Raw genomic sequence first — 24,839 nt, 5'->3', positions numbered from 1 at the left:
TCCGTTGGTTGTGGAATCACTTAGCTCTGTCTATAGCATGTTGCTTCTGCTGTTTAGCATGCATGTAGCCCTGTGTTGTAGTTTCACCAGGTTGGCATCTAATTTTTAGGCATGCCTGGTGCTGCTCCTGGCATTCTCTTCTACATTGAACCAGGGTTGATCCCCTGGCTTGTTGGTAACAGTAAAGTGAGAAATATGCAAGGCCATGAGGTTACAGATTGTGCTGGAATACAATTCTGCTGCTGCTGATGACCCACAGTGCCTCATGGATGCCCAGTTTTGAGCTGCTAGATCTGTTCTGAATCTATCCCATTTAGTAGGGTGGTAGTGCCACACAACACATTGGATGGTGTCCTCAGTGTGAAGGTGGGATGTCATCTCCACAAGGACTTTGCGGTGGTCACTTCTACTAATATTGTCATGGACAGATGCATCTGCGACAGGTAGATTGGTGAGGACGAGGTCAAGTAGGTTTTTCCCTCGTGTTGGTTCGCTCACCACCTGCCGCAGCCCCAGTCTGGCAGCTATGTCCTTCAGGACTCGGCCAGCTCGGTCAGTCATGGTGCTACCGAGCCACTCTTGGTGATGGAAATTGAAGTCCCCCAACCAGAGTATATTCTGTGCTCTTGCTACCCTCAGTGCTTCCTCCAAGTGGTGCTCAACATGGAGGAGGACTGATTCATCAGCTGAGGGAGGGCGGTAGGTGGTAATCAGAAGAAGGTTTCCTTGCCCATCTTTGACCTGATGCCATGAGATTTCATGGGGTCCGGAGTCGATGTTGAGGACTCCAGGACCACTCCCTCCTGACTGTATATCACTGTACCGCCACCTCTGGTGGGTCTGTCCTGCCAGTGGGACAGGACATACCCAGGGATGGTGATGGAAGAGTCTGGGACATTGGCTGAAAGGTATGATTCTGTGAGTATGGCTATGTCAGGCTATTGCTTGACTAGTTTGTGGGACTCTCCCAATTTTGGCACAAGTCCCCAGATGTTAGTGAGGAGGACTTTGTAAGGTCGACTGGGCTTGGTTTGCCGTTGTCGTGTCCGGTGCCTAGTGGTCTGATGCCGGGTGGTCCGTCTGGTTTTATTCCTATTATGACTTTTTGTAGCAAGACTATACAACTGAGTGGCTTGCTAGGCCATTTCAGAGGGCAATTAAGAATCAACCACATTGCTGTGGGTCTGGAGTTACATATAAGCCAGACCGGGTAAGAATGGCAGGTTTCCTTCCCTAAAGGACATTAGTGAACCAGATGGATTTTTACGACAATCCGGTAGTTTCATGGCCACCATTACTGATACTAGTTTTTTTTTAAATTCCAGATCTTATTTAATTAATTGAATTTAAATTCCCCAGCTGCTGTGGGGAGATTTGAACTCATGACTCTGGATTATTAGTCCAGGCCTCCGGATTGCTAGTCCAGTAACATAACCACTATGCTACTGTACCCAAAATGTTGAAAATGGAACTCTAAAAGAATAAAGCACACCTACAAAGGACAAGGAGAATACTGTGTATCTACTTCCAACTGACATGTGACAGCTGCTGGATGCCTATGTTCGATCACTATCCCTAATTTCTGTTCTTGCCCAGTGAGATAACCCAGATAGGTAATGCTGTACTCATGCCTGTCCCGCCTCATAATATTACCAACATTAGTCATGGCTCTTCAACAGGAGGCCCTACAAGCTGATCAGCCACCCCATTCCTCCCATCCCTGAATCTCAAGCATATTTTGGAACATACTGCTACATCTGAGAAACATTTGGTGCGACAGGACAACGACTACACCAAAGAGGGTAGATAAGTTGGGAAACTTGGGGTGGTGGGAGGTAGTATATAATACAGGACAGCATCCTTGGGCAGGAATGTTCCTTATGTCTCTAGTAATTTTGCAAGCTATTCTGACTGTAATAACAACTATGATGATGTGTTGTAATAAAAGACTCCTCAGTGTCTCTTGGCGAAAGTTGATCATGTTAGAAACAACTATGGACGTTAACTAGATTAAATTGAAACAAAGATATGAAAAGGAATAAGAAGGTTGTAATAGGTGGGTTAGTGCTGGAGCACAGCACCTGCCTATGGGGGAATGTGAGAAAGGAATCCAGTACCATCATCCAGCATGCTTTGGGAAATAGGCGAACTGACTAGAGTAGCACAGGTTGGTGGGAGTGTTTACAAGTGGGTACCTGTAGCTCCAACCACAGCACGGCCTTGCTGCCTTGGATGGTGATTGTCTTCCCCGTCCGAAGTCCAATTGAAAGCAGCCATGCGCCCCCCGCCATCCTAATATACTCCATTTGAAAGCGTCCAAACTTCTGCAACACGTCTGTCACCACAACGATTCTCATCAAAATGTTTGCCGGTGGGAACCGAGAAAGCAGCTGTAAGCACTCAGTCTTTATTCATATCAGGGAATCAGAAGTTTAAACATCCCGATGAAGTGCCGATCAATCTCGCCTCCGTTTCACTGACGAGTTTCCCGAGCCCTGTGAAACCCGTTCTGGAGGCGTTAATTTTAAATCTGTGGTAAAATCTCTTCAAATGCGCCTTGTTTTCATGTGATAATGAGTGATCCGACTCCGGTGAGCAGGTGACTCCACGCACTCAAACACACCTCCGTTAAAATCAGAAGTGGGCGCGCTGGAGGCAGGTCGGGGTTGGGTTTGAGAATTTTGAAATTTTTATTTTCCCACCTGCCCCCAACCCACCCGTCCTTGGGGGTTAAAATTCCCCCCTTCGTGTACTCTCTCCTATACAAAGCCAGAAGAAATCTCTCCCTGAAAGCATTTTTAATTTGTTGCAATACTTGACATAGCTACAAATCTATGTATATTTTATTAAAACCCTTGGATAGAACATGCACTTCCTCTCCACAAATCCTATTTCCTGCTGTCATGATTTTTGGTTGTAACTTGCTGTCAACATTTATCACTGTAGATTGCTTTTCCAACAAATTCCATTCAATTTTGCTATTTCAGCTGTCAAGATTTAGTTGCAGACTCTGGCCAGTAGATGGTTCTGTGGAGTGAGTTTCTAAAGTCTACCTCTCAACTGTCAACATCTTTTATATGTATAAAAAAAGCATATTCATCAGCTGACCATGGGCAATTTACTAGTTCCTATAAAAAATACATAATATACAGCGATTCTTATGATTTAAAATAGGAAGGATCCTCAGATTATCACAATCAAATTAAAGGATCTGCTTGTGTAATTTTGCAAGAGCTTTGTTGTGACAAAGTCACATTTGTGTCTCTATCATTCTGGTCAGTAACCTTTTCTAATGTTGGTGGAAGATCAGTAGAAGCCAACAATGTTAAAGTTGAGAGCTCCGCCAGAATAAAATAGTGGACCTGATGGCAGGACAGCGCCAGCAGTCATTTAGCCTTGCTTTTGGTGATCCTTTGCCACTGAAGTAAGTAAGCCGCCTCATTTATATTGCAGTCCTATAATAGAATTAGGATATCAGTATCATTTTCTTGAACTTGGATTCCATGCATCAGTTTAGACATCAACAACAATTTGCATTTATATAGCTCCTTTAACGTAGTAAAATGTCCCAAAGTGCTTCACAGGAGCAATTATCAAAAAAGAGGCCATCCATGGAGGGATTGGAACACCAGGATGAGAATTTTAAATTAGAGGTTTTGCCGGACCAGGAGCCAATGTAAATCAGTGAACACAAGTGCGATGGGTGAATGAGACTTGGTGCGAGTTAGGATGCGAGCAGCAGAGTTTTGGATGAGCTCAAGTTTATGGAGGGTGGAAGGTAGGAGGCCAGCCAAGAGAGCATTGAAATAGTCGAGTCTGGAGGTAACAAAAGCATGGATAAGGGTTCCAGCATCCGATGGGCTGAGGCAGGGGAGGAGACTGGTGATATTATGGAGATGGAAGTAGACGGTCTTGGTGATGGAGTGGATATGGTGTCATAAGCTCAGCTCAAGATCAAATAAGATGCAGAGGTTGCGAACGGTCTGGTTCAGCCTCGGACAATGGCCAGGGAGGGGGATGGAGTCAGTGGCTAGGGAACGGAGTTTGTGGCGGGGACCGACGACAGTGGCTTTGGTCTTCCCAATATTTAATTGGAAGAAATTTCTCCTCATTCAATACTGGATGTCGGACAAATCAGAGTATATCCAACATCACATTTGACTTTTCAAAAGCTTCTCTACAATGACTGCAATTTTTCACATATGTATTTTTCAATACATATGTGAAAAATTGTCCCCATAATATTTGGTTCATGTGTTACACCTAGATTTTTTTCCCTAATTCACCTTATTTAATGATATATCCTTCATTTTCTAATTTTATATTTTTAGTACCTTTATATTGTTTTGTATTTCTCAACATAAAATGCCATTTTATGTTAGTTGCTAAATCTCTCCAAATTTCTTCCAAGCACTCTGCTTTCCCACACAAATGACTACTGGCACTGTCTTGCCATAAAGTATATTGTACTTTAATATTTTCATAAAGATCACACAGTGAATCGCCGAGATCCTAGCACAGATTCATGGGTACTATAATTTAAAGTTATTAATCTCTACCCTTTTTCCAATACCTTTAAGCCAATATTAATTCACTTCTTCCCTGTAGCCCAAGAGATTTCGCTTTAGCTATGAGGCTCCTGAGGCACTGTATCAAACAGCTTCTGAAAATCAATATAACATATGTAACATCCACTTCATTACCATCAACCACCAATTCTAATGCATTGAAGAATTCTAAAAAATTTGTTGGGCGTGGCTTGGCTTCTGCAAACCTTTCATCATGTAGAATTCCAAGTAAATTCATTTGAATTGCTCTCTTCATAATAGGCTTCACTGCTATCCCTGCTAGAGACCATAATACTACAGGCCTTTCTTTCAAAGTATATTTTTCATTTCATCTTAAAAAAAACACTTAACACTGTTTTTCCAACCTTCTGCCACCACCCCTGTTTTTATTGATTTTTCTACTCCTGCATTCATTCCTAAAGTATTCTTGGATGCATTTTGTCTGGACCTGTTCTTCATGCATGTTCAAGACCTGTGTTTTATAATGACCATTTCATTAATAATCTGCAGAGTACCAACTCATAATTGGGGTTGGCAGAAAGGCAGCTATAAGTGCCAGTATTGGTGCTTAAATCTTTTATGTTCTGGTTGTGAAATAAATATTTTCACCACTCCTATATTTTAAAAAATAAATTATGTACCATCATTATTGTACTGAATAATTGTCAGACCAGTAGAATTTACCTATTATTTGTGTACACTTTTTTTTTGTTGGAGAGCTAAGGCCCACACAGCAGAACACCATCAAGGCTGAAAAGAGTTGGAGAGATGACAGGCTATATCAAATGTTGACTAGGCGATGGCAAGCTTGGGTTTCAAAATATCTATAGGAGCTGATGAGGTGATGGCGGGCATCCCAAATCATCAGGTGCAGAGGCCTGAGGCTGTCAATGTTTTCAAAGGGCTCAGCACAGCCAAATGCAGCCGACCAGTGTGAAGGGCGCTGGGAGCCTGTGCACAAACTGCATGAGTGGCTCATTTGGCCCATGAAAATTATTCACATTGCGAATGGTGTGCCCTAACAGCAACCCAGTCGCACAATGCCATTTGGTTACCGGCACTGAAGGAAAAGCCCCAGTAAAAAGTAAAAACATTTCCCTTCCTCTCCACCTTTCCTTTCCCCCCCTGCTGCCACCTCCTCCCCTTGAGAAACCTCCCAGGGTTCAATGGACAGGCAGCAGCCCTTTACTGACTGCTAGTGCCTAAAATTGCTGCCCCTTCCACCTTAGCACATCATAAGCAACAAGTTGAGAGGACCAGATCTCATATTATCGAGTGAGATCAGCTCATTTGTGCAAAGGTATGAGGTGCATCTGTGCAGCCCTGACACCACAGAGCTTAGGGGCGGTGGGAACGACATTATTGGCCCCCATATGGTAGGGTAACAAGATTAGAACATCAATCTCTTAGATGATCCAGGAATCTCATGGAAACAAACCATGTACTCCTGTACTCTAGACTGCATTTTATTTTCATTGTAGCCCTTTCCTTCATTTATTCTCCTCTCTCTCCTACATTACTTCACTTGCAGTCCCTAAAAGTACTTCTTCAAGAAATCAATATAAGAACGTAAATGAAAATCAAAAATGGGATCCAAGTTTATACACTGAACAAGGCGGCTGGGTCGTTATTACACGTAGATTATAATTATTAAAAACTCCCCAAATCATCCCCTACCTTCCGTGAGAGAATATCTTCGCCTAGAAATCGGGATCAAAAATGGAAAACGAATCCTGCAAGAAGCACAAGACCATAATTTAGGAACATTATTCACAACTTTACACGTTGCCGGCCGGCCGGACACGCGCACTCCGGCCCCTCACCTCCGGACACGCGCACTCCGGCCCCTCACCTCCGGACACGCGCACTCCGGCCCCTCACCTCCGGACACGCGCACTCCGGCCCCTCACCTCCGGACACGCGCCTCCGGCCCCTCACCTCCGGACACGCGCACTCCGGCCCCTCACCTCCGGACACGCGCCTCCGGCCCCTCACCTCCGAACACGCGCCTCCGGCCCCTCACCTCCGGACACGCGCACTCCGGCCCCTCACCTCGGGACACGCGCACTCCGGCCCCTCACCTCCGGACACGCGCACTCCGGCCCCTCACCTCCGGACACGCGCACTCCGGCCCCTCACCTCCGGACACGCGCACTCCGGCCCCTCACCTCCGGACACGCGCACTCCGGCCCCTCACCTCCGGACACGCGCACTCCGGCCCCTCACCTCCGGACACGCGCACTCCGGCCCCTCACCTCCGGACACGCGCCTCCGGCCCCTCACCTCCGGACACGCGCACTCCGGCCCCTCACCTCCGGACACGCGCACTCCGGCCCCTCACCTCCGGACACGCGCACTCCGGCCCCTCACCTCCGGACACGCGCCTCCGGCCCCTCACCTCGGGACACGCGCACTCCGGCCCCTCACCTCCGGACACGCGCCTCCGGCCCCTCACCTCCGGACACGCGCCTCCGGCCCCTCACCTCCGGACACGCGCACTCCGGCCCCTCACCTCGGGACACGCGCACTCCGGCCCCTCACCTCCGGACACGCGCACTCCGGCCCCTCACCTCCGGACACGCGCACTCCGGCCCCTCACCTCGGGACACGCGCCTCCGGCCCCTCACCTCGGGACACGCGCACTCCGGCCCCTCACCTCCGGACACGCGCACTCCGGCCCCTCACCTCCGGACACGCGCACTCCGGCCCCTCACCTCCGGACACGCGCCTCCGGCCCCTCACCTCCGAACACGCGCACTCCGGCCCCTCACCTCCGGACACGCGCCTCCGGCCCCTCACCTCCGGACACGCGCACTCCGGCCCCTCACCTCGGGACACGCGCACTCCGGCCCCTCACCTCCGGACACGCGCACTCCGGCCCCTCACCTCCGGACACGCGCCTCCGGCCCCTCACCTCGGGACACGCGCCTCCGGCCCCTCACCTCGGGACACGCGCACTCCGGCCCCTCACCTCCGGACACGCGCACTCCGGCCCCTCACCTCCGGACACGCGCACTCCGGCCCCTCACCTCGGGACACGCGCACTCCGGCCCCTCACCTCGGGACACGCGCACTCCGGCCCCTCACCTCCGGACACGCGCCTCCGGCCCCTCACCTCCGGACACGCGCACTCCGGCCCCTCACCTCGGGACACGCGCCTCCGGCCCCTCACCTCGGGACACGCGCACTCCGGCCCCTCACCTCCGGACACGCGCCTCCGGCCCCTCACCTCCGGACACGCGCACTCCGGCCCCTCACCTCCGGACACGCGCACTCCGGCCCCTCACCTCCGGACACGCGCCTCCGGCCCCTCACCTCAGGACACGCGCACTCCGGCCCCTCACCTCCGGACACGCGCACTCCGGCCCCTCACCTCCGGACACGCGCACTCCGGCCCCTCACCTCCGGACACGCGCACTCCGGCCCCTCACCTCCGGACACGCGCACTCCGGCCCCTCACCTCGGGACACGCGCACTCCGGCCCCTCACCTCGGGACACGCGCACTCCGGCCCCTCACCTCCGGACACGCGCACTCCGGCCCCTCACCTCCGGACACGCGCACTCCGGCCCCTCACCTCCGGACACGCGCACTCCGGCCCCTCACCTCGGGACACGCGCACTCCGGCCCCTCACCTCGGGACACGCGCACTCCGGCCCCTCACCTCGGGACACGCGCCTCCGGCCCCTCACCTCCGGACATGCGCACTCCGGCCCCTCACCTCCGGACACGCGCACTCCGGCCCCTCACCTCGGGACACGCGCACTCCGGCCCCTCACCTCGGGACACGCGCCTCCGGCCCCTCACCTCCGGACACGCGCACTCCGGCCCCTCACCTCCGGACACGCGCACTCCGGCCCCTCACCTCGGGACACGCGCACTCCGGCCCCTCACCTCCGGACACGCGCACTCCGGCCCCTCACCTCGGGACACGCGCACTCCGGCCCCTCACCTCGGGACACGCGCCTCCGGCCCGGCCCTCTGGACACGCGCACTCCGGCCCCTCACCTCCGGACACGCGCACTCCGACCCCTCACCTCGGGACACGCGCCTCTGGCCCCTCACCTCCGGACACGCGCACTCCGGCCCGGCCCTCCGGACACGCGCACTCCGGCCCGGCCCTCCTGGGGTCTCCGCAGGCCGCGCTGGCCGCTGGATATCCGGGTCCTTCCACTTCATTTGCCGGGAAATTCCAGGTGTGAAACATGACAGAAAATAAGAGGAGATCTTAAAACACACACATGGTCCCTCACCATGAAATCTCCCGTGCCGTGTTCCGTCCTGTCAAACTCTTTTGAAGCTCGTACAAGGAAAATGTAAAGAATCTTACAACACCAGGTTATAGTCCAACAAATTTATTTGAAAATCACAAGTTTTCGGAGGCTTTCTCCTTCGTCAGGTGAGTGTGGAATTGAAATCCTTGAACGTTTTGCATTTATATTCAGAGAACAATACCTGGTGATTACAGATAATCTTTCCAACTGCCCGTTGTCAAGGCAATCAAAGTGTTCAGACAGAGTGATGTTACCTACAGGACCACCGAATATACAAACGGCCAGAACAAAAGACAGAGAGAGAGAGAGAAACATCCGAAAGGAAGAGAAAGACAGAGAATGACCCGTTGTGTTAAAAACAGATAACTGTAGGTGTCCATCGCGTTCCTCCTCGTCTGAGCAGATCATCGACACAGATACCAACATCACACGAGAGGACACCACCCACCAGGTACATGGTTCATACTCCTGTGACTCGGCCAACGTTGTCTACCTCATACGTTGCAGGAAAGGATGCCCCGGAGCATGGTACATCGGCGAGACCGTGCAGACACTGCGATAACGAATGAACGGACACCGTGCAACAATCGCCAGACAGGAGGGTTCCCTCCCAGTCGGGGAACACTTCAGCAGTCAAGGACATTCAGCCACCGACCTTCGGGTAAGCGTTCTCCAAGGCGGCCTTCAAGACACACGACAACGCAAAATCGTCGAGCAGAAATTGATAGCCAAGTTCCGCACCCATGAGGACAGCCTCAACCGGGATCTTGGGTTCATGTCACGCTACACGTAACCCCACCAGCGGAAAAAAGTTATCTGTTTTTAATACAACGGGTCATTTTCTGTCTTTCTCTTCCTTTAGAATGTTTCTCCCTCTCTCTGTTTTGTGTTCTGGCCGTTTGTATATTCGGTGGTCCTGTAGGTAACACCTCTCTGTCTGAACACTTTGATTGCCTTGACAACGGGCAGTTGGAAAGATTATCTGTAATCACCAGGTATTGTTCTCTGAATATAAATGTGAAACGTTCAAGGATTTCATTTCCACATTCACCTGACGAAGGAGAAAGCCTCCGAAAACTTGTGATTTTCAAATAAAATTGTTGTGCTATAACCTGGTGTTATAAGATTCTTTATATTTGCCAACCCCAGTCCATCACCGGCATCTCCACATCAAGTAAAATGTCGTGATGTGGAGATGCTGGTGATGGACTGGGGTGGACAAATGTAAGGAGTCGCACAACACCAGGTTATAGTCCAACAGTTTTATTTGAAATCACAAGCTTTCGGAGGCTTTCTCCTTCGTCAGGTTGGACTATAACCTGGTGTTGTAAGTAAAATGTCAGGTCTCGAAGGATACCGGAGAACAAAACACTGATCAAATAATTTTAAACATACAACAGGCCGCCAAAGGCCTCCAACCTTTGCGGCATTACACTCGTCAGATTTACACAGTTTACCGGACCTTGACATCAGTTAAAATACTGGTAAATCCTGGTAACCGGGAGAGCTGAAACTTTAATCAGGCAGCATCTGAAAGCTCACTACAGACAGATTGCAGAATTTAACGGAATCAATTGTTCTTGTATGTTTGCTTGAAATGATTTATTGCAGAGCCACACAGATGTAGTCAATTCTTCACCTTGTGGCAATCTTTGCTGACACTAGCTGTTGATTTTTACTGTTCTCTGACACATATTTTGACCTGACCTTTAGCATATTGGTGACTGAATAGTAGGCCTGCTATTTTTTGGTCTGGTACAGCATTTCCAAATTCACCATCATTTATGGGAATCTTGAAAATGTTCCAATCTTCAGTGTAATCTCAGTGAAAATGATAAAAAACATATAGTTGAATGTGATCAAAGTAAACTTAATATAGCCCACACTGAGGTGATTATTAGTCTACCACACTTGGTGTATATGGGTTTTGAACCATTCTTTTATTTCTCCTTTGATTTGATATTTCCTCGTGTGTGGTGGAGGTGGAGATGAAGAATGTAGCCTGTTCCTAGACGTCTGCCATTGCTGCTTTGAGCTCGCTCTTAGAAGATGTGTATGAGTGACCCAGAGTGGCTCGTCCTTTGTTATTTTCCTTCCTCCCAGTGCATTAAAAACCCTTGGGGTATATTATCCTCTGTCCACCGATGGTAGTGAAAAAGTCACTGTAAGTATTAAGTGCATTTCTCCAAGCATTAGCTAATGGCGGAAAATATACATACATGTCCCAGATGGCAGAGCTAAATCTTGAACTCCCTGTCTGGCGAATCATGGGTAAGAATCTACAACTAACCATTTTATTAGCATTCTACATTGATGCTAGGCTGCTGTACGAATAATTGTTCATTATTTTAACTTCTAGGAGCTGGCATAATAATTTAGTATGTTAAAATTGATTATCTGTTCATAGAATACATTTCTGTCATATCTCAGTGTGGTGGTACTAATGTCTAAATATTTGCCAGAAAAATATTGTATGCGTTTGTAACTGCTTAATTTATTTCTTCAAGAATACCTACTTTTCCAATATTTGTAAATAAAGCTTATTTTTCTAACTGTTTCCATGCTAACTTACTCACATCAGCCACAATCTAACTTTACAGAGTATATGGCATATTTTAATTAAAATATACACTTGAACTGTTTTGACTATTGCATTGCCAAGTTAATGAGGCAAGTGTATAGTACACCCAATGCACAAGAATACAGATCAGTCAAGTCTCCGCAACACTGGCACCTGTGAGATTTACAGAAATATTACTAATTGTTACAAAAGTCAGGAACAGTAGATTTAATCATTTAATAGACTAACGCAAGGATGACATTTTAAAAGATTTTAAAAGAAAGCCAAATAATAATAAACAAGCAACTACAAAATCCATTTGGCAATACCTCACAATCTTAGTTGTATTAAAACCACTGTTACGGATCCTTTATCCTATTCTCGTAAGCAGAGGTGATAGTGTAAAATATCACATTTATTAACTGCATTTTTGATCATTGCACATTCATTACATCGACTCCCTATTTATATTTTCCTTTTGTTAGATTAGCTTGCCTAGGTAGAACATGTAGCCCTGGTGAGGCAGCTTGAATACTAAAGACACATGAAATCAAAGGGAAAATGACAATACAACTAAAAAGACAAATTATAAGTAATCAAGTTAATTTATGTATGAAGTCCAGTCAAACATATTTACAGTTAGATCTTGTCTTGGGAAAAGTATCTATAACACCTTAATATGTAATAAGTGCAATTTTATTTTGTTCTGCATCAAAATATATGTCATACATGGAGCTGATTTACGTGAAGTATTTTGGTAAAAGCTAATCTGTAACTTCAAAAGTTTATCCAGATCGCATACATGTCCCAGATGGCAGAGAGAGAACTTTAGTTTGTAGCTGGCTATGCTGTCCTGGAAGTGATTAATAATGATACTGGGGGGCCAAAATGGGAAAGTCTTCCACATCCTACAGAGTAAGAGGATAAATGCTAACATAATTAACATTGACTATAAAAATTCACCATTTAAAAAATAATCAACCTTCATGATTTTAAACTAAATACAAGGTGCATCTACATCAGGACACATCGGGATAGATTTTCTCTGGCAAATCCCAGTCGAAAGGTGGGTATAGTAACACCTAATTCTTAAAATAGTGAATTTTTACTTATACATCTTTATCATCATTCCTCAAGTGTTAATCTTCTATCTGTCACCTATCCTCATGCCATTTAGGGCAAAGTCCTAATGCTTTGAACTTATTCCAACCAAGAGCGGAGATCAGAACTGAAAACAGCATAATTTTCCAGAACAGGACTTTTGAGATCTATATTGGTCAATATCTCAGAGTTCAATTCTCTTGTGGCAGTTCTGATTTATTGGGTTGTCAAATCTTCCAAATTTCTCTCATGATTTGAGAAATCATGGGGCATTCCTCTCAGGAACTCCTAGCACCAGGTATGTGATGGCTATAATGGTAACTATGCCCACTATGCTTTACTTAAGGCATCTGCTAAATAAATCTTGCAGGATATGTAACATTTTCTGTGCCTCATATGCTGGGTTGATGGCTATCCACCATGGTCCAAACCTTTTCCACATAAAATTCATGTAAGGCTTGTGGGAGGCCAGGAATGTTTTGAAGACCCATAATTGGACTGGGAGGTCAGCGTATCCTCTCAGTGGGCAATGGGTGTGAAATTTGAGTTCGGCAGCAGCTCAAAACAGGCGATAGTAAATCGGCAGCCCGTTTTACACCCCGCCTGACTTTCTCTTCTATTGACCTCAATTGTCAGGTGGGGTACAAAACAGGCTTCTGATTCCCTATCGCCCATTTAGCATGACCACTAAGGTCGAGCTTCACTCCCAAGATGTCAGCTGAAGCTGAGCTAGGCCTTGGTGCCAAAATCAGCCTGGTTTCTGGCAAATTTGCCTTATTTGGTAAGGGAGCAATTGAGTCTTCAGGGGGGCTAATCAGATGGAAACTACGTCCTCTCTGGCACAATGTAAGGCTATGGGAATGGCCCTTTTCTTCTTGAGTTTATTAGGATCTTGGGAAGTCACAAGAAATGATTGAAGGGCATAAAGGAGCTTCCTGTAACAGGTAAAGAATAATGCATCATGCAATAAGGCTCATGGCTCATCAGTCCTGGAGCAAATCCATTGTAACTATATCCTCTCACCTGGAGTGAACAGCTGTACTTGGGAATGTTCTACCAGCTAAAAATCATTTTCCTTAGGAAATTTTCTACTACATTCTATATGACCACCAAATGCTGGGCCATTGATGTCAATGTGTACCATTTCCACAACTAACTTATTGTTAGAGCACAAGGATTTTGGACCTCGTAGCACCCAGTTTCCTTATGTACAAACTACTATGTTGTTATTTGTTCATACTAGAACTGGGAGGCTGTTGTCTATGGCTGGAGGAGTAGCAGTACTAGCCAGACAGCTCTAATTTCTCATTCATTGATATTCCAGCCAGGTGGACTAATATAAACTTACTGATATTAGTATCAGCCCACCGATATTACAGCCGACCCTCTTCGCTATGCAAGTAATGGAAGATGAAGGAGGCTATGTACACATTCCTACTACAACTTTATCTTGATTTTTTTTGTAATGTGCTTCCACTGAACAACATTGATGGTGACTAACTGATACAAGGAATCATCCAAAGTACTACTGTATCATTTGACTGAGCTGCAGAAATCTCATTAAGGTGCATTCCATTCAATGCCATAAATATGACTGGCGCCATCTGTCTTAATATGAAAAGTACTTGACAAATATTGCAGGTCACAAAATGTTGACTTAGTAGAGAGAACTGGTGAAATTTTACATGCAGAATGGAACTGCAAAAAGGCTTTCCTTTGCAGAGCTGGAAAGCAGGAGATGACAAAAAGGTAGGAATGTTTCACATTTATTAGATTTTAATTTTTTCAAAGTGTTACAAAAATATTTCAGCACACAAATGATACATTGGATATCGATTGCCATTGCAATGTAATTTATGAGCAGTCTTTCTGCATTGTGTACTTCACATACCTGTGGAACAGTTCTGTTTAGAATTGATGCTGTGTGGTCTGCATATGGATATCTGATATGAATAACAAAGGGGAGGCTTTATAGTAAAGGAAGATTCTATGGAAATAACTAATGGAAATAAAAATCGGGAGAGATGTAAAATGAACTGCCCATTCGCTATCACCCATTTTACACTATCGCACAGTCAAAATCACCCCCAAGATGTGTAAAGGTGTGAGCATGAAATGGATTCTGCTGCAATATTAGACATTTAAAACTCTAATAAAGTCACTTGTGGAGATTTATTTCTGAGTAAGTTGTGACTGTGGTGATTTTGCAGTTTCCCATAGTTTCAGAACCCTGGCTTGTGCAATTCATTGCACTTTTGCTGCTTTTAAGCAACAGTTCCAGCACAACAGTAACATGGAATTTGAGAGAAGGTTTGCTGTGTGCGTTCTGTGTAACAAAATCATGAACCTGTTTGGAAAGAACAGGTTTACAATTTCATTACACATGGTACACAGAGAAATTCTTCCCCCTCATATTTAGTTCTGATTGTTTGAAACATGTCATGTGGTGCAGTTTATATACGGTGTTGTTTAGCATGCCATCACAATATGCGATTTTGAAAAAAAAGCACAAATCTCTGGACGTATGATTTGTGAAATTCTACTGTGTGCAGTGCACCTGCCAAGGTGGGCAAAAATAAAACTATTTGTCACTTCTTCAAGTGGTAAGGTCATTGTTCAGCAGTGTTCTACAAACTATACAACCAAATCCATAATTCCTGTCATTCCACATCGAAAACAAAAATCCCAGTGTGGGTCCTTGCATAGTACGTGTCACTGTTATCCTCATGTATGCCTGTTTCCTTACTTTTACTTCATTCTAACCTACTCCCTGAAACCATACTGCTATATAGAGCCCAGTTTTAATTGCTTGATGTTGTTTGACCCTTTATTAGCATCTTCAGTTTTTATGGGCATTAACTGTGAGTTTTTGTCCAGATAATGATCCAAAAGTTCTGCACTACATTACTCAATAGTACCCTCTGCTGGTCCATTTAGGAGTGACAGCTGCACATTGCAACACACATCTGCTAAAACAAAGTTATCCAGGTTTATTTTCAGCATTTTTAAAACATTCAGTAACATATTCCTTGAATAAAGGTAAAATATTAATGAATCAGGCCACAGCAAATAACTGTGGCTATTGAGTTCTTCAAACAATACCATAGCGCTTCTATATTTATATATTCTATTAGCAGATCTCCCATGACATTCTCACAATGAGTTGAAGGATACGCTGTTTTATAACAATAGGGGCGTTTATGTCATGCAGGGCATAATATCAGGCCTACTGATTTACAGTGAATTAGTCAAATTCCATTTTTGTTAATTGGCATTCTGAGATTTTTTACTTGTGTTTGGAGATTTAATTCCATGACTCTGTCCATTATTCTGCGAATACTGTGAATGCATGTCCTTTATTTTATATAAATATATATTCATTTACCTTTTCTGAATTGAATTTTTATCCGATACTAGTTTTGAAGCTAGCAGAGGAGTCAGGGGTGAAAGTGGGATCTGACAGCGAGGAGTGGAGGCTCTGGCGAAGTCTGCCTCTGGCTCCCGAGCCTGCGGCCTCAGATCACCGATTCCAACAAGAATGAACGGTGGAAGCACCGAGGTCCATCTCAGGGTTCATTGTGGAGTCCAATGCCATCCTCAGAGGACCTGACACAGACGTCAGGGTTCATTGTGGAGTCCAATGCCATCCTCAGAGGACCTGACACAGACGTCAGGGTTCATTGTAGAGTCCAATGCCATCCTCAGAGGACCTGACACAGACGTCAGGGTTCATTGTAGAGTCCAATGCCATCCTCAGAGGACCTGACACAGATGTCAGGGTTCATTGTAGAGTCCAATGCCATCCTCAGAAGAGGACCGGACACAGACGTCAGGGTTCATTGTGGAGTCCAATGCCATCCTCAGAGGACCTGACACAGACGTCAGGGTTCATTGTAGAGTCCAATGCCATCCTCAGAGGACCTGACACAGACGTCAGGGTTCATTGTAGAGTCCAATGCCATCCTCAGAGGACCTGACACAGACGTCAGGGTTCATTGTAGAGTCCAATGCCATCCTCAGAGGACCTGACACAGACGTCAGGGTTCATTGTAGAGTCCAATGCCATCCTCAGAAGAGGACCGGACACAGACGTCAGGGTTCATTGTAGAGTCCAATGCCATCCTCAGAAGAGGACCGGACACAGACGTCAGGGTTCATTGTGGAGTCCAATGCCATCCTCAGAGGACCTGACACAGACGTCAGGGTTCATTGTGGAGTCCAATGCCATCCTCAGAAGAGGACCGGACACAGACGTCAGGGTTCATTGTGGAGTCCAATGCCATCCTCAGAGGACCTGACACAGATGTCAGGGTTCATTGTGGAGTGCAATGCCATCCTCAGTGCCAATGTCTGAGAAGGATTTGACACAATGGGGGTGATTTTAAATCCCAAGAATGGGTGGGTTGGGGGCAGGTGGGAGTTGAAAATTGTTGTTTTCTTTGGGTCACAACAGCAAAATTTTCGGACTTTGCATTCCCAGTGGGAAGCCTGTACTTTTACGCGCCGACATTAAACCCGGAAATAAAGCTGGGTTGTGGTCATGACCCAAAAAACAACTATTTTCAACTCCCACCTGCCCCCAACCCACCTGTTCTTGGGGTTTAAAATCGCCCCCAATGTATCTCTACCTGGAGTAAGTGGTGGCACCTTGAACATCTGCATCCAACCCCCTGACAGAGAGACCTCCAGATCAAACTGCGCATCCAAAGTGCATGTTTTGATCACTGGCCTTCTGGCTCTGGGGGATCATTGGAAAGAATAACGTAGCGTTTTCAAGAGCTTAGGGGCATTATCTTTCTGTTTTGCAGGATCTCACTGATACCATCAGTTCAGCCCTCCCACTGATTATTGGGCACTCAAATCTAGGACCCAGCGCATGTGGCTGGTGAGAGTAAACCTTCATGTTGCTTTCCTCTCTCCTGGTGACACATCATGAGACATTTTCCAGCCAGCCTTCTCGGATGCCTGCTCATATTGGTGTCAGGATACAGAACCAGGCTGTCCATACAGCTGCAGTGATGATGCAGCCTACCAAACAGTCCTCCTGGGACTCAGAAGCCCTGAGAAAAAGACTACCTCTTTCCCAAGAGGCTCATAATACCACGGTGTAGCCTTATCCTGGGTGCAAATCTCATTTCCACTTTCTCCTGCTCATGTTCAACCTCCATCAGAAGGAGACAGAAAGGAGTGCCCACAGTGAACCCCATGATAAGGGCTCTGTGACAGAAAGGAAGTGCCCACAGTGAACCCCATGGTAAGGGCTCTGTGACAGAAGGGAGTGCCCACAGTGAACCCCATGGTAAGGGCTCTGTGACAGAAAGGAGTGCCCACAGTGAACCCCATGGTAAGGGCTCTGTGACAGAAGGGAGTGCCCACAGTGAACCCCATGGTAAGGGCTCTGTGACAGAAGGGTGGGAAGCTAAATATGTCCCTGCCTGAAACCACTGAAAGACAGCTTGCAGAATCCTTGCTTAATTGTATAGCTAAGAAAAGATCTTTCTAATCCCTTCAGTCAAAGCTGATGTTTCATTCAAAGCCTGTGAACTCAACCACTCCCTGGTGGACATTCAAATCCTGTGAACTCAACCACTCCCTGGTTTGATAAGTCATGCAGGTAATTTACTCCTCTGTCCCACAAGCTTAATTAAAGTCAGGTGCAAATGAGTCTGGTATAAATGATGGAATTTCTGTGACAGTGGGTTTTACCCTTATTATCCTGGCATTTGTATACATGCACCATTTTAGAAACGGGTGCATCTTCTGCCAGCTGCCAATTCTACCAGAATTTAACATGTATTTTAGAATGGGTACAAATTTGGCAAAAGTAATTTACAGGTCCCCATAGCCAGAACTACACCACTTTTGCACCAACAACAAAAAAAGAATTCCAGGCCCCTTTTCTTTTGCAGTCTTGGTGAAAGGATGGGATTTAGTTGCACTTTACAGTTTTTGGAGAGGAAGTGCATGGATACATAAGCTATCTTATGATATGTAAAGATATATAAAATCTTTTAGGGTAGAAATTACTGCTTAACGCGCTTGTGTTAAATTCTTCCCTCTGCTATTTTAACAGCTGCATTAACTCATTTAAAATAAATAGATTATTGCCTCTTTAAAACAGTGGACAGAGGAATGTGATTCAATCATATTAGCGTTCTTATGATATCACCAATGGTAATTTGAGGCAAAAGGATAGAAATTATCAAAATATATTAGTCTTCAGAAGTTTTTCTACACCTTTATTCAGCTACTTTAATTTTTTTCCTCTAGAGTTTCTTACATTTTTTTTTAAGTATTCATCCGAAACTCAAGAAAGGTGAGATTTTTGTTCAATTAGAAGTTAGTCTCCCTGACAAAAGAGTGTGATGGACAAACATAAAATCACAACTCTGATCTTGTTCACTTGCAGAGCTAAGCTTCAGCTGTTCCGCTATGTACCTTGAGTTAATAGGGTAGATTTTTCTCTTCTCTGTGCCTGAGGGATCTGTGTTGAAGTTGGAAACCCATGATTTTAGGTCTTTCCCTCCTCTGCCAGCGCTGCATTCTGTCTCATTTTCCATGAATAAGTTTCTTTGTGTGCCCCAGTGGACAGGTGCCTGTAGAAAGTGTTAATTGTATCCATGTGATTTATATCAATTAGTGTTAATTGTATTCAGGTGGTGTGTATCAATTGGGATTCTCTTGTATCCATATATAAGAGAGCTTATCTAGGGTGTGGTGTGGGTAATGTGGAGTTCTGTGAATAAAGGCTTGGATGCAACTGAAGACCAGGCTCTAGTATTCTGTCATTCACTACCGGGCTATCCAACTTATAACAGAAAGCTGGGTTTAAGGGCCTTCAGCTAGATCCTATGGGCTGGAGGGTCTTCAGGGGTCCTGGGGCAGATTAAGACAGCAGGAAAGTAAGAAAATTATTTTAATACTGTGCCCAGCAAGATCAGAACCACTGAGGCCTATTGACTGCTGGTTGCAATGCAGCAGCCAGACGGCCCCTATGTCAGTAACCAGGATCGCAGCTAGTCTCCAATTCCCTCCCAGGTTTTCTGGCCAACATGGCACCTATAGAGAAAAATCTACCCTAATAATTTTGTTGTACACATGAACTTTAGGCAGAAATGCTATCTTGGCTGGAGAAAGAGATAAGAGTTTAGAAATAAATTAACCTTTTAAATAAAAGGATTATTTGAACCATCTATCCTTCTGAAAAAAGATTAACAAACTATAATTCAACTATATTTGTAGAACAGCAGTTCCAAGGTTTTATAGAAGTATTTTTGCATTGTTTCAACAACCCCATCACAACTAATCACGATTCTACTATTAAGATTTTGAAATTGAGACTCATTGCACCACTTCTTACTCTGCTCAATATTTCCCAGAACCTTCTTGCCTTCCTGAACCTTCCCTACCTCCTACAATCTATAAAGTTTCAAAATCCGAGCTTATAATTTAAGCACTTCTTCATGATTTACTTAATGTCCATCCTACTGTTTTCAGCGTGTGGGAGCCTTGAGCAATGAGCCTTGCTCGTTCACCTAGGTTTTTCCATTTTTAAAATGGAGCCCTCGGCTAAAGTGGCATTACATTCAAGATTGCAGATTCTTGTTGAATTGTGTGTAATATCCGACATTTGATCTCTGATCTCAAAATTAAATGTTTATCTCATTTTGTGTCCATCTAAGTGAGAGCTGCTAGTCTTATGGAACAATTTATTTTTCTGCAATTTGCCTTCATCCTACCAGTTGCTTCTATTTTGGAGTTTTCTTTAAAACCTATATCTTTTCCATGCTTTTTCACCACCTTATTGTTATTTTCATGCTCCTTATCCTTTTAATGTATTTTCATTGCTTCTTTAAGATGATTTTATTTTCATCTACCAGTTTTCACCTCTTTCCAGCTTTTCAAAAAATCCGTTTCCAGGCAATTAAACCTATTAATTGCCTCTCTGTGACAGAAGTCAGCATTCTTGACTCTATTTTTACCCATTGTGCTCCCTTTGTTTTGTTCAGTCCTTTCTCCAGACTTGTTTATCTTCCAGATGCCAGTTCTGATGCAGAATCTACAATCAGAAGGGCAGAAATTATGCAGCTCTACTGTCGGTACGGGAACAGATTAGAGCTACAATGGGGGTAATTTTAACCTAGCTCGCCGGGCGGGAAACCCACAGGATCGGGTGGAACGGCTGTAATACACCCCGCCCAATATTAGTCTCCATCGACTTCTAGCGGGTGTGGTGTAAAACCAGTGTTGCACCCGATCCCATCAGTTTCCCAAGGGACAGATTAGGTTAAAATTGCCCTCTCTGTTCCTGCTCTTCTTCTGTCGTGTACTCGTGTTGAGCAATGATCTGCTGCAATTTCTGCCCTGAAATGTTAACCTGTCTTTTCTCTTTTAAGATGCTAACAGACCTGCTGTCTACTTGCAGTATTTTCTGTTCTTTCTTCTACCTGAGGCAATTAGTGTAAGGATCAAACAATATCAAGTGACGTACTGCAAAGGTTAGAAGCAAGGTAAAAGTTCCCTTTATCGCACTTTAACCAACATTGCACTTCAACCACAACCTCCACTTCCAACAGAACAATTGTTTGGTTTTTGCGAGTTATGGTCAGTTTGAGCTGAATTATGCTGAGTTTGTGCTTTGCGCTTGATACCACTAGCTTATGTGCCAACATAAAACAATAGGGGAGGTGCCCTGGATATGACTTTGTCCTCATGTTTTGCTGCTTTTATTTCTTTCTCTTATTCTCGGTGAGTCTGCCCTTTTGCTCTGTCTTCATTTCCATTCCCACCCATTTTGTATTTCATTGAATCGTCTCGATCTATAAAGTCTATACAATCAGGTCTCAGATTACCAGTAATAGGATCAAGCATTACGTGATTTTGATAAAACCATTGATCAGGTATTTCCTAAATGCACATGCATCCTTCTATCTACCCTTTCAAACGGTTTGAAATGAGTTTAGTCACAGCCAATTCACATAGCATAATCAGAAGTCATCCAAAATATCTAGTAATAAGTGAGATTTCTTCATTTACACATGTCTGTCAATGAAAAACATCTCACATCACCAGATTGGATAAGTGCCAACGGACAAGAGACTCTCATCAGGGAGTTAACATCAGCGTGTGCACGCACTAAAATCAGCAGATGCAAATTGTCAGTGTTTTGGGGAGCCATGGTAACAGATGCGGCAGCTCCCTGGAGTGCAGGAAATTTGAATCCACAAATTTACTGCAAACACAAACGAATGGGTTGCTGGCCGCCAGTTCCAGCAATAAGCCCGCTCCAAGCAAGGAAAGTAATCATTTCAGATAGTGCACTGCACTCGCAACACTAACACTTGTGAACGTTGCCCTTTCAGCTCTTAAATTGATGCCTTTGTCCACCAGGAATTGAATTGAAATTGTCCAAATTAATTTGGCATAGGGCCACTACACCTGCAGAAAAAGAGAGAATGAGAGAGGGAGGAGACTTCCAATTATCACAGTGGACTGGGTGCAAGCACAAGTTTTAAGGTGAAAGGGTAATTTTCTAACCTCATGCACCATCCACCTATTGTGATTGGATGCACTGTCTAGAAATAATAGGAAGAGGATTTTAGTGTGATATTGACCACTCAATGCAAGTATCCAGTTAATATGAAGGTATTAACAAAAACGCTAAGCAAATAATCAAATATATTGTGAAGGGATTTAACTATATATATACTTAAATATATTATAGTTATAACTATTATTGATATATACATATAACTATATAAAAGTAAGTTATTCAACCTTGTGTAGCTCACTGAAGAGACTAGATTTGGAATATTACTGTAAATTCATTGATCCTGTGCTCCCAACAAGGAGCCACACTTTCAAGGGTCAGAGAATTGGTGCTACAATGTTGTAGCCCTATTCCTGACCCAACACTCCCTTCGAGCATGACTCCCTATTGGTAGCCCAGGACCAGTGAACTTACCTTATTGTGTGCTGTTTTCAGGACCCAACCTTTAAAAGGGTATTGATTCATAGGAGGGTTTTCAGAGAAGAGTAACAAGCATGATACTGGGATTTGGGGTTCTTAGTTCTGAGAAGAGGCTAACAGAGCTGAACTTGTTTTCATTGAACATGCTGAGAGCTAAGATGATGTGGGTGATTTTCTTCCTTCAAATTTTTGTTTTTTCTGCTTACCAAGGTGGAAGATGCCTTTGCTGGAAAATGGAGCACATTCTAGCTCGGAACAGGATTGAAGGTTATAGTGGTAAGCATAGGCTGGGATGATCAGGAATTTCTTGATGCATGGTGATTCACGTGCTGCTGGGACTGGGACTGGGAAAGGAGAAGGGATGTTTTCTAAGGAAAGGAGGGTTGAATAGTGGAAATATAGGGATGGATAAATACTATGGGACCCAAAATGCTTGGACCCATTCCAGCACCGAGCAACAGAGTGGGAATTCTGCTGCGACGCTGACCTTTGCTTCTGGCCTCGTAGGAGTATCCAGGGTCAGGGATGGGTCAGCAAACTTAAATACTGTTGGCAGGCACTTTACCAGTGTGGCCACAATTTGGGCACCTGCTAAAAGGGGAGGAGCAAGATGTAGCGCTAGCAAACTGGGAGAGGGGGAGCCAACGGCCCTGACACAATTGTTTTTTTACATATCAAGAGGGTCAATTTGCATGATCCAGCTGGCTGTTTTCTGGTGTGTCTAGGCCTAGACCTGAGCCTGGACACCCTGGTGGGTCTTACTTCTGCCAATCCACTGACCTGGAGGCCAGTAACATGCTGGCTTCCAGATCACTCAGTGCAAAGCAGATGGGATCTGTGGGAACTCTGCAGGAAAAGGCATCAAGCCTGCCCTACCTCCTTGTGACGTAATGGGCCTTGTACGGACAGAAATTCTCCTTGGGTGTCCTGCTGGGTAGAGACCTAGTGCTTCTAGGTCCTCCCTGCATTTGAGGCCATTTTATGCCACTAGTGCATCCCACGCCTGAAAAAAAATGGGGGGGCCTATGAATTTTCTTAGATACTTTTGGAGATCAGGAAGTTGTTATGCAGGACTGGATTTTTTTTAATCCATGTATTCTGAAAACTACAAATTGCATTCAGTATTCACAGGATTAATGTACAAACTATCAGTTAAAAATTTCCATTCACAGTACTCATTTGAATGTTTGATGTATTAAACCCTTATATAGAACTGTCTCTCCCAGGTCACATTCATTCTTTTGAAACAGACCAGTTAAGAGTTGATTCTTGATAAAATTACATTGATCACATCAAACCTCCACTGTATTCCAGATGATGTCTTTGTAGTCCATAAAATGTCTGCTACTTAGTAATTGGTGCCTTTGTTTTATATTGATGTCACTGGTGGGCTTTTTTTCCGCTGTTGCATTTACAATAATTTTTAGCCTATTTGAAGATCAGCAATGTGGGATTATTTATTGACTTCATTTATCACAGTTTATGTTCAGTGATTAACAATGAGAAGAGCAACAAAATACCAAGTTTATCCTGTGAGGAACTTCATAACACACGTTCAAGTCACGTCTGAATTGAGTAAGTTGAGTACTTCTCAGTTCCTGAATTCACGTATAAAACTATAATTAAAAAAGTTTGCTGTTTGTAAGCAATTAAGCATACGGAGATAATACTTTAGTACCCCCATGAGATCACGTGACTGACTTCTCTCCATACACTCGAACTGGATGAACATGCCAGTAATAATGAAAATGTCAGCATTGACAGGAACATGCAGGCTTAGCATACCAAGTGAAAAAGTGCACTATGAAGATTTTGGAATGGTCTGTTCATCTTCTCTTGCCTGTAAATTGATCAATAAACATGTCAATTTCCCAGTATGCACTATGTGTAATGCAATTGTAAATCTGTCCTTTGTAAATGAATGACTCACATTTTGCAATATGAGGGTACATTTTACAAGGCCTTACAAACAGCCAGATTTTCTGAAACGCACTGGCTGTGTGCAAAGCCTGCACCACCTCGTGAAAGTTTCCCTGAAGTGCACGAAGGACATCTTTCCCAAGATTTTCACTTCAGTCGGACATTCCAAAAATATCATCTGCATCTTTTTAAACAAATTGCAGCAATTTCTGTGAACTAATTGCACAGGATTGTCTCAAATTCTACAACAGAAAGAATGCAATTAACATTGGGGCACAAATTGTGGATCTTGTTCTGTGTATGAAAGATTAACAGTGGCTACTACCTGATAAAGTATGTAAATGACTTGTAAATTAGAACTGTTTGGAGTTAAGTACAACTAAATTGTAATATCAGTATTGTTATTTCTACTTTATTTTAAGTTTTTATTAAATTAAGATTAGATCA

General features: G+C 44.7%; 1 long non-coding RNA gene across 3 annotated transcripts; it reads right to left on the bottom strand.

Annotated features, from left to right (window-relative positions):
* Positions 1-2,783: 2,783 nt before the first annotated feature.
* On the bottom strand, positions 2,784-8,738 carry LOC137326910 (uncharacterized). 3 transcript variants are annotated; one of them, XR_010964291.1, is made up of 3 exons: positions 8,633-8,738; positions 6,246-6,301; positions 2,784-3,455 (listed from the first exon to the last, which is right to left on the bottom strand). It is a non-coding gene; the product is annotated as an uncharacterized lncRNA (long non-coding RNA). The 3 variants fall into 3 exon arrangements; XR_010964293.1 differs by lacking the exon at positions 8,633-8,738 and adding an exon at positions 6,967-7,019; XR_010964292.1 differs by lacking the exon at positions 8,633-8,738 and adding an exon at positions 6,479-6,552.
* Between the last annotated feature and the right edge of the window lie 16,101 nt (positions 8,739-24,839).

This window comes from Heptranchias perlo, chromosome 11, assembly GCF_035084215.1.
Source record: "Heptranchias perlo isolate sHepPer1 chromosome 11, sHepPer1.hap1, whole genome shotgun sequence".
Classification (NCBI taxonomy): Eukaryota; Metazoa; Chordata; class Chondrichthyes; order Hexanchiformes; family Hexanchidae; genus Heptranchias; species Heptranchias perlo.
This window is presented reverse-complemented; position numbering and strand designations above follow the sequence as displayed.